Below are 12,885 nucleotides of genomic sequence, written 5' to 3'. Positions count from 1 at the left end.
ACACTGAAACAATACCCAGCCCTCTGTGTTTGTATTCAGCCCCCAGTGAAACCCCTCTCCCCACATAGCTCAGCTCCTGACTGGCCTTGCATGTTGCCTGAGTTTTGGGCAGTGGCTCCTATTGTTTTAGCTAACTTGCTCCAAAAGAATCTTAACTGCTTCATATAGGAAGGGTAGCTGTCATACCCACCAGTTTCCATGAGGCTTCACCCAATCCCCAACATAACACTATTAACCTTTGAGGCCTTTTTTGATTTATTTTCATCTAGAATTTCACTGATAAATAACTGAAGGGATCTTGAGTTCCTTCTGCCCAGAATCATGACAGCAGGAGTCCAAAGAGCACTCAAAACTAGAGAACAAGTAAGAAGTAATCAGGTCCCATACCATGGGCACAGTAATATTAGAGCTGATCTGCATTTCCAAAAGGACAGTGTTGCACACAACTCTTTGTCAAGACACGGGCTTAAAACATTATTATCACCCCTACACAGGTTAAAACGGGTCTATAACATGGTTGTACGCTGGAGCTGTGGTCATTTACACCAGCTGATGACGTGGCTCCACATTTTCAGCCAATGCAAACAAGGAAATCCTTTGCGAGGTAATAACTGCAGCAGCAAAGTCATTGCTAGCATGGTTCTTTCAGTAGCCCCGAGGTACTCAAAATACGCTTGTTAATAAAACTCCTTTGGTCCCATTGCTATGAAACTCACTTGACTGAAGAACTTCGTTGAGAAAATGTTGCTAGATTCCATGCAATTTTTGTGGCTTGTCGTTGGTGTTGGTGCACCTGTATAGAGTTAACAGTACAGCAAGTGAAACATGATCCTTGTTTAACCGTGGGACCAGAATAGGAACTGGTCTGAACCTCTGTCCTATTCTTGATCTGAACCAACCTTTCTTTTAGTTTCAGTGTTGGTTGGCATGGCCTTCCCGCTTCACCCATACTCACGTACCCCTGCTACTAAAATGGTAGTGCAGCCAGCTGGAGCGGCCTCTCTATGGTGGCCTAGTGTTATTCTGAATGGAAATTTATGTGGTCTGGCATGCAATATTTATATTCCGCCTGGAATACAATCTCTGCTGAAAGGCTGCCAAAGCTGATGGGCCCTGAAACTTAATGTCAAAGTCTGAGTGATTTGTGCAGATGTTAGGAAACTCAAAGGGTGGAGCGTGAGGGGAGCAGTGGGCGTTTGCAGGTTGCTAGGAACCTGTCATAGGGAGGAGGAGCCAGGGAATATTATGGAGGCAGGGCAAAGAAAGAGAAAGAGACTTGCAAAAGGGGAAATTTAAATGAACTTCTAATAAAATAACTGAATTTTTCAGTGCTTATATTTTAAGTAAGCCAGACCACATTCTCACATTTTCCATCTGTGGACTGTATGCCACCTACCTATCTCAATAGGGCGTACAGTGAAATAATCTCACCCATTGCTCGGGCAAAGCACCGTACTGTGTGGCAGGAAGAAAGGCTGGGTATTCAGCTATAATTGTTGAGATTATGGACTCCAAGATGCATTAACAATCCTCTATAGTGTTCTATGGAATAAAGGACCTTTGTGTCTAAGCAGGGGGTTTTCTATTCTGTGTAAATTGATGTTATGGCGGTGCATCTGCAATGAGTGGCAGTTTGCTGGAGCATAGTCACTCCTTCATAGGCCCTCCCATTTTTTGTTTACACACATTACTTCTCTTATCTCACTATCTGTTTTTGTAGACCTCTGCAAATCTATAGAAAGTGGAAGGATAATTTGCTCCTTTTGGGGTCACTGTCTATCTCCCTCTCCTCCTCTAACATCTGTGGTTTGTATGATTTAAGGGAAGCACAAGAACGGAATGGACTCCGATAAGCAAACATAAAGAATAGTTGACAGGTCAGTATAGTGCTGTTCATGGGATATATGTCACTGTGGATCCCATTAGTGTTACTCTAGAAACAGTTATTTCTTTCCAGTGAACACAGACAGATTTGTGCAAGCCTAATGCCTGTTCATCACATGATTTCAGATGGAAGAAGCTATTAAAGAAATCTAGTGTGTTTCCTGACTCACTGCCAGAATTAGCTAGTTTAGTAAGTTTGGATGAGCAAACACATCAATCTTTTAGAGCTGGCAGAAAAGGTACTGCTTAGGAAGTCATTTGAGCTGACACTGTTGAGATGGCAAAGATGCCTGATGTGTCTGGTATACAGGCGGCAAATACGCTTCAAGAGAAAGCTGCTATCTGTAGACCTCAGAAAAAAAGACAGTTGCCCAGCTGACTACAGGGTGAGTCTGCTCGTATGACAGCTGCAGGAAACCATGAAGTGACTTTAATCATTTCTTAGCTAGGCTTTTGCCTACTGCTGAGTTGGGGATCATGTTGACTCTAGTCTGTCACATGCTGAGGAAATGGATCTTTGCTTTCATAGTCATAAACGGTGTGTGTGTCAATCTGTGAAAGCGACACAGTCGCTTTCACAAAACAGGCTGATAGAAAAGTCTGAAACTACCTGTAGTCTCAAACCTAGACTAAGCAAAAGCAGACCACATAAACTGCCAACAGTAGTGAATTGTCATTGTAAAGAGTTGCTCTGACAAAACCAGCAACACAGCTGCCTCCAGCCCCCCCCCCCGCCACAAGCCTTAGAAAGGTTTATGATATGTTTTTAGATAACTATAATAATTGAGGGCCATATAAAGGGCCAAATCCTCAGATGGCATAAAATGGCATAGTTAAACAGCTGAGGATCTGGCCCTGTAATAGTGCTTTGCATCTTAAAATATAGTGCTAAGTCTCTTCCCAGGCAAAACTCCCACAGAGTGCAGTGAATAGAAATACAGTAGTAGGGCTTAATTAATTATTATATATGCGCCAAAACCTTAGCAGGCAGCTCTTTCTATTAATCCATTTTATTGATTAGTTTTCCACCCAGTTATCCTTTGCCAAACTGTCTTCGTGATATGAGAGTTCCTGTTCCTGTCTAAAGTATATGGATGAAATCTCCTAAGGGCCAGATTGAGATACCCTTCCTCAGAATAAGCAATGCCTTACTCTACAGGTAATCCCCTTGATTTAAATGGAAATACTAATGACATGAGGTGCTATTCAACTCAAGTCAGGATATAAAATCTGACCCTCAGAAGTTTGGTATCCAGGCTTTTCTTCATCTTTAATACTTATACAATTATCAACACATTCTGAAGCTTGGAGGCTTTCCCCCTTCTACTCTGGTATTTAGACTATTTTCAATCGCATATACCAGTCCCCATTGACGTCACTCTGAACTTTGCTTCCTCAGGGATCTCAGGATTGGTCTTACAGGCTTTTTCTTTTTTCTTGATAAAAAGAAAATGCTGCCATGAAAGATTCTGAACACACAACACACATTTCTTCCGCTTTATAGACTTCAACTGCTTCATTCTGAGTCTTTAGCAGCAGCTCCAGTAACCACACAGCCATGTGTACACCACTGTGGTTACGGTGAAATAAACAGTGAACAGGTTTCTGATAATACCAACGCAGTGGGGCATAGTTAACATGTTATCCATCTAATATTCAGTTTGAAAAAGAAAAATATTTCTGTGAACTTGTCTCCCAGGATGTATATATTATTGGTATGCAGCAGATATTTTGATACAAATCGACCTTGAGATCTAAATGGGATCAGCAGATTCTGAGAGGTACCTGGCTTATTACAAATAGTTTAAGCACAATGTGGTTTTCAGAAGCTGCTACTCGGTGCAGATTAGAGCTGGTTTATCTTGTTTTTTCTGTGTGTGGTTTTTCTGGCAAAGAAAGGGATTGGGTTTATACCTACAAAACTGGCCTATAAATCCTAGTGTTATATTTATAGATTATATTATATTTTATATTATAATTTTCATCAGTATGCAGATGCCAATATTCGAAAGCAATTAATAGGCTTTTAAGGGAAAATTCTGGACACACTGTTAGCTCCCACTGAAACATTGCAGTAGATATATTTTTTAGTGGGACAGAATGGAAAGAATTTTCCTTCCTGTCTTTCCCCCACCTTCAAATTAGTGATCTTCTCTCCTAAATAGTAGTCTGTATAAAGTAGTTTTCTTTTTCTTTCTTTCTTTCTTTCTTTCTTTCTTTCTTTCTTTCTTTCTTTCTTTCTTTCTTTCTTTCTTTCTTTCTTTCTTTCTTTTTCTTGAGTTACTCACATGTATAGGTGTTTGTAGAGTCAGGGCCCAAAAGTCCTTCTGCTTTGTAATTTGGAAAACGAAAGAAGCCCTTATGGTGGAAACATAAACAACAAAGGGCAAATAAATTACCTGAAGGTAAGAAATGGGCCAATATCAACACTGGAAAAGCATTTTCAAAATAAATCTAGAAAACTGTAGTACCTAGGTCTGCCACACCAGTGTGAGGCATTTATTAAGATGCAGCTTTTCAGGCATTTTGAAGATAAGTCCCTATCACATCTAGAGATACGTTTCAAGAATAATAAAAGTAGTGAGCAGCCAATGTTATGAAATCATGCCTGTGAAAGGCCATACTACAGTTGCAACTCATTTCACTGCAGTGCAGCGGGACACAGTTTCAACACAGAGAAGTTTTTAAATATGTTCCGTCCAGAACTTCATAGTTTAGAAAAATTTTATCCATGACTGCAAAGTAGAACTAGTGCACAACGATATTTTGGTGCATGTGGAAATAATCCAACACAATTAGTCATTTAGCCCTTTATGTTTATAAAAGGGGAGTGCAAAAATTGCTTTTTTGGAAGGAATTTGAAGGCACTTCATTAAATGAATGGCTTGTATAAAGTGAAAATCTTGCTGCTTTACTCACTCTGCAGATGATTTATTGGAAGTGCATCACCATTTAGTTGATTCCTGTGGCTGAGAACAGACAGCTGATGAATCTGAAGATTAATGGGACACACCTGATCCAGTCTGCTTGTTAGTGCAATCAGTTCTGCAACTCTAATCTGCTTTGAAGTTATGTCTCTCACTTTGTTATTGTTACCAAACCAATATGTCTGTCTAATTTGCAAAGTTATTGGTAAGAAACCTAAGCATTTGTTGTGAAATCTCGGTTGTTGAAACCCACTGAAGCCACTGGGCCTACCTGTTTTGTTAGTCTGAGGCCTAAAATTTCCTAATCTGTGAAAGAGTGCTGGACAATACCAACATACTTTACAGAATCATTCCTGCATTCTAGAGAAGATATACAATATAACAAATAACCACATATAGGCACTTTCACAGTTTGTAAGGGTATGATCTATCCCATCTAGCACTGCAAATCATTTTAGATTTTTGTATATGTATGTGAAACACTAAAAAGTAATTAAAATGATGGTAGTGAAGTTGATTGTGATGTATTTATTTGGAATGGATGTCAACGAGACTTTAACGATACAAGTCCACCCAGGATCCTGGAGATGTACTTGAGTGGCTACCCTGTGCTGCTGAGGTTTCACCACTATTGTTGTTTGAGCTAGCTAGATCAAAGCTAGCTTGGGTATGTCTACAACAGCTGCAGTCACACCTCTGATTGCAATGTTGCTATACCTACAGTGTTAACGGGAAGTTACTCACAAAGGCCCAATTGCTCCTACATCCTCTGTGGATGCTTTGGACCCCTGTTCAGATCTTGGCCTTTCTGATGAGTCTTACAAGAAAAGTGACGACCATTCCCAGCTGTGGTAGGGTTTTCTGTAATGTGGACACCTGTCCACTAGGAACTTGGCTGACAGCACTGAAATGAATGAGGCAGTTCCTGTGAGTAAGAGCTCATCACTGTGAATAAGAAGGTCACAGTCTGTCCCTTTGTGTTTTACCATTGGAAACAGTCAGCATGACCCTGATCATGCAAACTTTGACTTGAGTTGTGTGAGTAAAGTTACCCACACGTTTGCAAGAGCAAGGCCATGTATGGCATTACAGTTTTTTGGTATTCTAGTCTCCAAAAATGGAAATGATATTTTCAAAGTAAAATAAATTAGTTGAATTTTTGCAAGGTAAGCTAGAAATTAAGGATGATGTTCATAGATATAGGGACATCTAGAACAAAAAGCAGATTGGCAGGATCAAAATGATCAAAATACTGGCTTTAAATCTGCTTTTCTTTATTCAAGTGATACTTGAAAAGTTTACCAATAGGCTTGAAATATTGCCAGTGGGCTATTTGTGATGAAGAAAAAAAGCATTTCCCCTCAAAATTCATTTGAATACCCCCCCCCACAGTTTAATTCCAGAATTTTTCATTTTTTGTTATTTCTTGGCAGCTATGAGCCAAAATTATTTCCTTACCAACATATATGTATCTTCATCCCATTCACACAGTGTTTTGTTGCTTATTTGTGCTCTCTTGCTGGTACTAATCTTTTATTCCTGGAAAATAAAGAGTATTGAAGATACAAACAACACACCAACCCTCTATGGGCTTGGAAAACAGAAACGAGAAAAAAAAGGCACAGTAGGTCATATTTTGGGCACACCGACCTTGGTAGTGTCTCTTGACATTTCTTTCCACTTTAAGTATTCCAGTATTTGGTATGGGGCGGTGGGGGATGGAGAGTAGAGAGGAAATATTTTGAGGTGAATTCAGGGACATCCTTGAACATCACGGCAGAAAAGGGACATATTCATTCTCTATGCTTAGTGTTATAATAGCTGGCAGCCAGGGATGCTAGGTGACTCTTAACTGTGGTAGACAGGCCAGTGAGAATTGTGTCCATAGTGCCCTTAAGGAATTCCTTAAGAAAGGAAAAAAATGGATTTTGATTTTTTTCCTACCTGCTTGCTGCCAGAAAAGGTATGTAGGCCTTGGCTGATGGCCTACAGAGCTGAGAGAGAGCACATTAGAAAGGTCATTCCAAATGCAATGTTTACGTTTTATCTTCATATATTTTGTTCCTCTTCCTGTGCATCCAATAGCTCTGGTGTGTAACTGGTGTGTTTATAGATACTGTATTATAATATAATGGACTTTCATATATTTTTTGTCTCTTAAAGTGAGATGCTAGTCATCTTTCAATTATAATATTCTGTGTACCCGAAATATACACAATTCTGGTGATATTCAATGACGGCTGTGACTTACTCATTCGCAGCAAACAACAGCAAAGAGAACAACTCTGTACCACAAGCTTCTGAAATGAACTTGGCTGGTGAGCAGGGAATGCACACACAGATCATATTCATTTCCTTACGTTTACTGATACCGTCAGGCTAGTCCTCATGAGATTAGTTGCTAACAGCCCCCAGTTCAACTGTGAGCTTATTGGATGAGTTCTGAATTTTCCAGTCCTCTTGCTTACTGAACCGGTTCATTAAAACACAAATGAACTTTTTACATTAGGACTTTGGCTCCTTTTGGACACTGTTTACATTTAGCCTTTATCTTATAACACTCAAATAGTTTGTTCAGTTGAACTCTGCTCTTGAACTAGGCAGGGCAGCCAAGTGTCCCTCATCTCAAGGAAGAGTTATTTATTTCAAGGCAGTCTCTCTCTCTCTGACATGCTGTTAAATGTATTCAATAGGAGATGGCAGAACCAGGAGAAATTTGGGCTTTGGAGAACATTAGAAGTATAGAAAAAAGTTGAACAGGTTTCTTGAAACTTCTGGAAAAAATATTTTCCAACAGAATCACCCCAAATGGGCCATAAATATTTGTTGATTCCATTGTGCTCATATCAGTATTATAAAGCGAATGCTTTTAAAATAGGGCCTGATCCAAACCCCACTGAAGTCAATGAAAAGACTGTCGTGTTGAGTAGGACCTGAATTATCCCCCTTAAGGATAATAGTAACTCCCATTTAGTCCAAGTGACTTCTGTGGGACTGACTCATATCCTGCACAGCATAAGGAGGGAGGCCAAATTAGGCGGAGGTTTCTTCCTAGTAAAAGACCACTACCATAAACCATTGGTCAGCCAATAGAAAACAAGCCATGCAGAGCACAGCTACCAGCTGTTCTTTGGGACAGACTAAAGAACAGCTAAATGAGTTGGTCAAGGCAGTAGGAGAAATAGGCTCAGATTTTTAAAGATGTTTAGGTATTTCTTTGCTCAGTGTTGCAAGGATTAAGGTCTAGATTCACAAAGGTACTTAGGTGCTTAAGCCCCAGATTTAGGCACCTAAGTGTGGGTTGAGGCACCTAAGTCCCAGTTTTAGACTCCATAGCTACTCACAAAACTCTCACTGAATCCTATAGGCACCTAAACTCACTCAGCTTCTAAATTTTTTCAGTTAAAAGTTCCCTCAGCATCTAATTTGTGCCTCTGGGCATACACACTGCTGCCTCACTCTAAGCATCTGGGTGCATATCTCCTGGCTAAGTAGAGTGACCAGATGTCCTGATATTATTGGGACCATCCTGATATTAGGAACTTTCCCTTATATATGCAACTATCCTCCTCCGCCCTATCCCGGGGGGGAAAAAAAAGGGGTCCCGATTTTTCATACTTGCTATCTGGTCATCCTATAGCTAAGCTCCAGAGTGATTGCAACCATAATCCTAACTTGCATGTGCAGTCTGATCCATCAGGTGTGCTTAGAGCATTCCTATTGGACCACTCCCCACCCCAGGCTAGTTCACACAAAACAGATAGTCATTGGGTATGGGAGAGCAGGAGGACCATCTCCCTCAGAACTTTTAGCCCAGTGGTTAGGGTACTTACCTGGGATTTGAGAGATCCTGGGTTCAAGTGCCCCCTTCACCCGATGAGAGGAAGGGATTTGAACAGGTCTCTGCCATCTCTCAGATGAGTATGAGTCTGGAATATTCTGATGTGGGGCTCCCTCACTCTCTCCCATTGAAACTGTTCCACTGTGGATAAATAGTCATTGGAGCAGAGGGACTGGCCCTGCGTCTCCCACCTCCCAGGCAGGTGCTCTAACCACAGGATATAGAGTCATTCTCGTGCTTGTGCACACTTGCTCTCTCTGGCCCACTGTCTCCTTAGTTTTAACTAATAACTCTTTTTATTTGTATCTTGATGTAGCTAGTTCAGGTCAAATCTATACCCAAACCTGGGATTTATCTCAGCTAGCTACGCTGAGATAATGACTGTCTGTGCCATGTCTCCACTAGGGTTTTGGAGTGAGATCTATCTTGAGTTAGCTATCGCTACATAAAAAACAAGCCTTTTTTCCCCAGTAAAGACATAGGCTTAGTTTCTCCTGGGAAGTGGGGTGATAAGAGCCCTGCTGGTGCAACTTTCTAATGGGATGTGCTGAATCCCTGAACTTCCCCAGATCCCTGGCCACGTACTCCTCATAGCCAGTATTGCTTATGTTTCAGGCATTGCTGGCCATCTGTGGGATAACCATCCAACTTGCAGCCCTACCTCACTACCAGGCAGATTTTCTATGCCTCAGTATCCCATCTGTAAAACGGGGATAATACATTTCACTACATGACAGGGGTATTGTGAGGATAAATACATTAGGATTGTGACACGCTCAGATATTATGGTAAGGGGCATTACTGGCAACTTGTGGGGTGACTCTCCAACTTGCAGCCCTACCTTACCACCAGGCAGACTTTTCCACCACCTAAGGTCCCATGAAAGCTGAATTAAACCAGGGGTGAATGTAACTCTTAGTCTAGAAGTGACATAGTGAGATAGAAGCAGATATTAAACCGATTAAGTAGATAAGATACTAAATGTGATGGTTTCTTTCCGTTGCTCTGTATATGCTTTACACTGCCATCAATTTTGGTCTGCTTGTATTCATGAAACCTCTGAGTTTTGGTTCAAACAGTCCCCGTAATTCAAAGTGAAACTGTCAAATTCTCCCCATTTCACTTGGTTTTGACCTGAAACTGCACATTTCCCATGGCACTTTCGACTGTAAAGTATAACTCTGCTTTGTTTGAGGCAGGGCTCAGGTTGACTCAATAGTTTTGCAAATATTTGCAAACTTTTCCCCAGAGCTGAGTTTCAAGTTTGCAATGAAACCTGAACCCAGGCAAGTTCTGTGTGGTTTTGGGTTTCATTGCAAACATTTAGGCAATGTAATAAAGCTAAGCCTTTTCCCCCTTACCCCTAGAATGATCTAATAATCATTTTTCTCAATTCTCCCCATTTTGGTGCCCCAGCAACATTCAATATTATTTTGTATTTTAAAATCTGGTTATATAGTGCCCATCAGATAAAACATTTGCTGCCACTTTTCAACCCATTACTATTCATTCTTGGCAATTGAACTTTAACCAGTATCACACTTACTAAGATTTTAGTCAACAGAGCAAAAAATCTTCGCTGTTTTTCTCTTGGCATAGACAGAGAAACCCAAATGTAATTATTTTTTGTTTGCAAGTATGCGTCATGTTAAACTGAGGCCCAGTTGATTAGATGTGGATGTATAATCACCTTCTCTCTCTGCCAGATTTCATATTTGTGTCCAAGTGGCTGTTGTCCATTATTTCTGCAGATTGGCATAAGACTTAATTATGCGGAGACTTTCCTCCCCCTTTCAGGAGACTGGGATCTTTAGGCTGTGCATTTCAAGCCACCAAAGTCTCTTCCAAGTGCAGGAACCAGTCCAGGTCTAAACAATGCTAATCAAACTTCAGTCTCCGAAATGCAATGGTTTTTATCAATTATCCCCTTTTGCAAGTTACTCAGAAGCTTAATATGCAAGGAGGTTACTAAAATTTTTGGTTTGTGAGGGAAAGCTCTCACTCTTCATTTCAATTCTTTTGTGTACCATTTAAGTAAAACAGGCCATTAATGTGCATAAATAATTGGGAGGAAAACCTATGCATACAAATACAAACACAGAGCATTTGTACTCCAACCCATGAATTGATGTACTTGGCTTTCATACCCTTGCAGGCAAATCAAGAACTCTTGGTTGATACTAGTTTAGAGCTTCAGATGACATGTTTTGAGTGGGAGACAGTATAAATTTACTACTAAACTGTAATTTTTCTGAGGAAAGCACAAGGGCTTGGTTTACTAGCAATTACCTAAAACAGCAGTTTAAGTAAACAGAATCTGACATGTTCTGTATTTCTGCCTGAATTGTTTTACCATCTTGTTATTAACAAAGGGATTATAGGAACACAGGGTTGCCATACCAGATGTGATTATTCATTGGTCTGTCTAGTCTGAGATCCTGCCTCCAGCTGTGGTGCCCAATACCTGATGTGACACAGAGAGGGCTCTGCAAAGCACATTAATGACCGCACAATGCTATGCAGTGGGTGGGAATAATTTTGAAGCTTTCGAAGGCAGCCTGTTTATGCCCAGAAGCATGCGACTTAGAGACTTATATACTGTATAGTTACCTCCGAGTGGTGGTAATGGTCATAAAATGATCCGACCCTTTTTAAAACCCAGCCACAGTATTTGTCTCGATGGCCTCCTCGGGCAATGAAGTGCACAGGCTGAATGCCCATATATGCTTGGCAAAGAATTATTTGCACAGACATACTCCTGTTCTTTGCCATCCTGTTCTTTGCCATCATTTTATAGCGCTTCACAGAAGACCTGAAAAAAATAATCATCCGAACCCCAAACATTTTACAGGAGAGCCCTGTGTGGCACTATTTTTTTTAATCCCACCCCTGTCCCGCCTTGCAATACCCAGTCCCACCTCTTCCCGCATTGTTTCGGGCACTCTCATCCCGTTCCCACCCACAAAAGCCTTTGATCCCACACATCCTGCAAGAGAGACTGATTCCCCCATGCTACTTAAAAACCCAAAAACAAACCAAAAAAGGGGTCAGTTTGTGTAATATATATATATATATATATATATATATATATATATATATATAGACACACACACACACACACGGAATTCAGACACAATTTTTACCACCAATAGAATTTAACAAATCTTGTTTAAACCATGTAAAAATACTCCTGTTATAACAGACATAAAAACTTTCTTATTCTTCACTTAAATTTAACTATTAAACCTTTATTTAATAAAAAGAAAAAGAAAACTTTCTTTACATTGCTGAAATTCTATTTACGACAAACTTACAAGAGATTTAATGTTTTCCCTCAAGTTACCGCAGGCAGGGTTTGTTTTGCCCACTCAATCCTGCCTGCAGTAAAGTACATTTTACCCACTCCTGCTATTATGGCAGCAGGTCCTGTGGGACCTGCAGGATCCTAGTCCTGCTGCAGGGCTCTAATTTACAGTTCCCATGTTAGACGTGACACAGTAAGTGGAGCACAAACAGCAGGGAATGAGGAAGAACAAAAACTACAGAATATGATTCCATAGTTTGTAGGAATTTTGGAATTGCCACACCAGGTCAGACCAGTGGTCCATCAACTTCAGTATCTTGTCACCAATTTGGCCAGTACCAGCTGCTTCAGAGGAAGGTGCAAGAACTCTGCAGTAAATAAATATGGGATCACCTGCCCCTAGGCAAAGTTTCTTCCTAACCCCCAACAATTAATGTTTGAATTATGCCCTGAAGCATCAAATTTACCTTGAGAGAGAGTGACCACTGCAGAGGAAATGGCCAACCTATACCCTACAGAAAGCAGATATCTATGTATATCTTCAAGGCAATCCAATTGTTGTAAAACATATACTCCCAAGTATCAGCACTTATTACCTTAAAGGAAGGAAAAGATCATTGCTTCTTATTGTTGCACTTCTGTTTTAATGAAGAACCTGAAGATTTTACAGTGCTAGGTTGAAGATCTTGTTTCACAATAGCTACTACGTTTTTCTGCCTTCATTTATATTTGCTTTGAAATCCTAGATGAGTCAACAGACTTGTAATTTTGAAAATTTTATGCAACTCCACATTTGCAGTACACAGCCCGAGTTGCAGTGCCGGCTTCTCAAAGGAGTTGCACAATCTTTAAACTAAAATCTCCCAGTCTGTCTGCAGTGTAGTTCTGCAAGTTCTTTCTCTAGCTGACTGCCTATTTGGAGTAGCTTG

General features: G+C 40.4%; 2 long non-coding RNA genes across 5 annotated transcripts in view; one reads left to right on the top strand and one right to left on the bottom strand.

Annotated features, from left to right (window-relative positions):
* The window catches only part of LOC140909540 (uncharacterized), a 112,970-nt gene extending 107,719 nt beyond the window's left edge, over positions 1–5,251 (top strand). For both annotated transcript variants that reach the window (XR_012158259.1, XR_012158258.1), the window contains exons 5-6: positions 495–604; positions 4,811–5,251. This is a non-coding gene — a long non-coding RNA (uncharacterized LOC140909540). The remainder of the gene's footprint in view (positions 1–494; positions 605–4,810) is intronic.
* Positions 2,716–12,787, bottom strand: LOC140909539 (uncharacterized). 3 transcript variants are annotated; one of them, XR_012158256.2, is made up of 5 exons: positions 12,553–12,787; positions 11,263–11,464; positions 8,645–8,793; positions 6,270–6,350; positions 2,716–4,242 (listed from the first exon to the last, which is right to left on the bottom strand). It is a non-coding gene; the product is annotated as an uncharacterized LOC140909539 (long non-coding RNA). The 3 variants fall into 3 exon arrangements; XR_013635584.1 differs by lacking the exon at positions 8,645–8,793; XR_012158257.2 differs by lacking the exon at positions 11,263–11,464.
* Positions 12,788–12,885: the final 98 nt, after the last annotated feature.

The sequence above is a fragment of the Lepidochelys kempii genome, chromosome 3 (assembly GCF_965140285.1).
Source record: "Lepidochelys kempii isolate rLepKem1 chromosome 3, rLepKem1.hap1, whole genome shotgun sequence".
Taxonomy (NCBI): Eukaryota; Metazoa; Chordata; order Testudines; family Cheloniidae; genus Lepidochelys; species Lepidochelys kempii.
The sequence above is the reverse complement of the archived record's forward strand: the minus strand, read 5'-3'. Positions and strand labels throughout refer to the sequence as shown.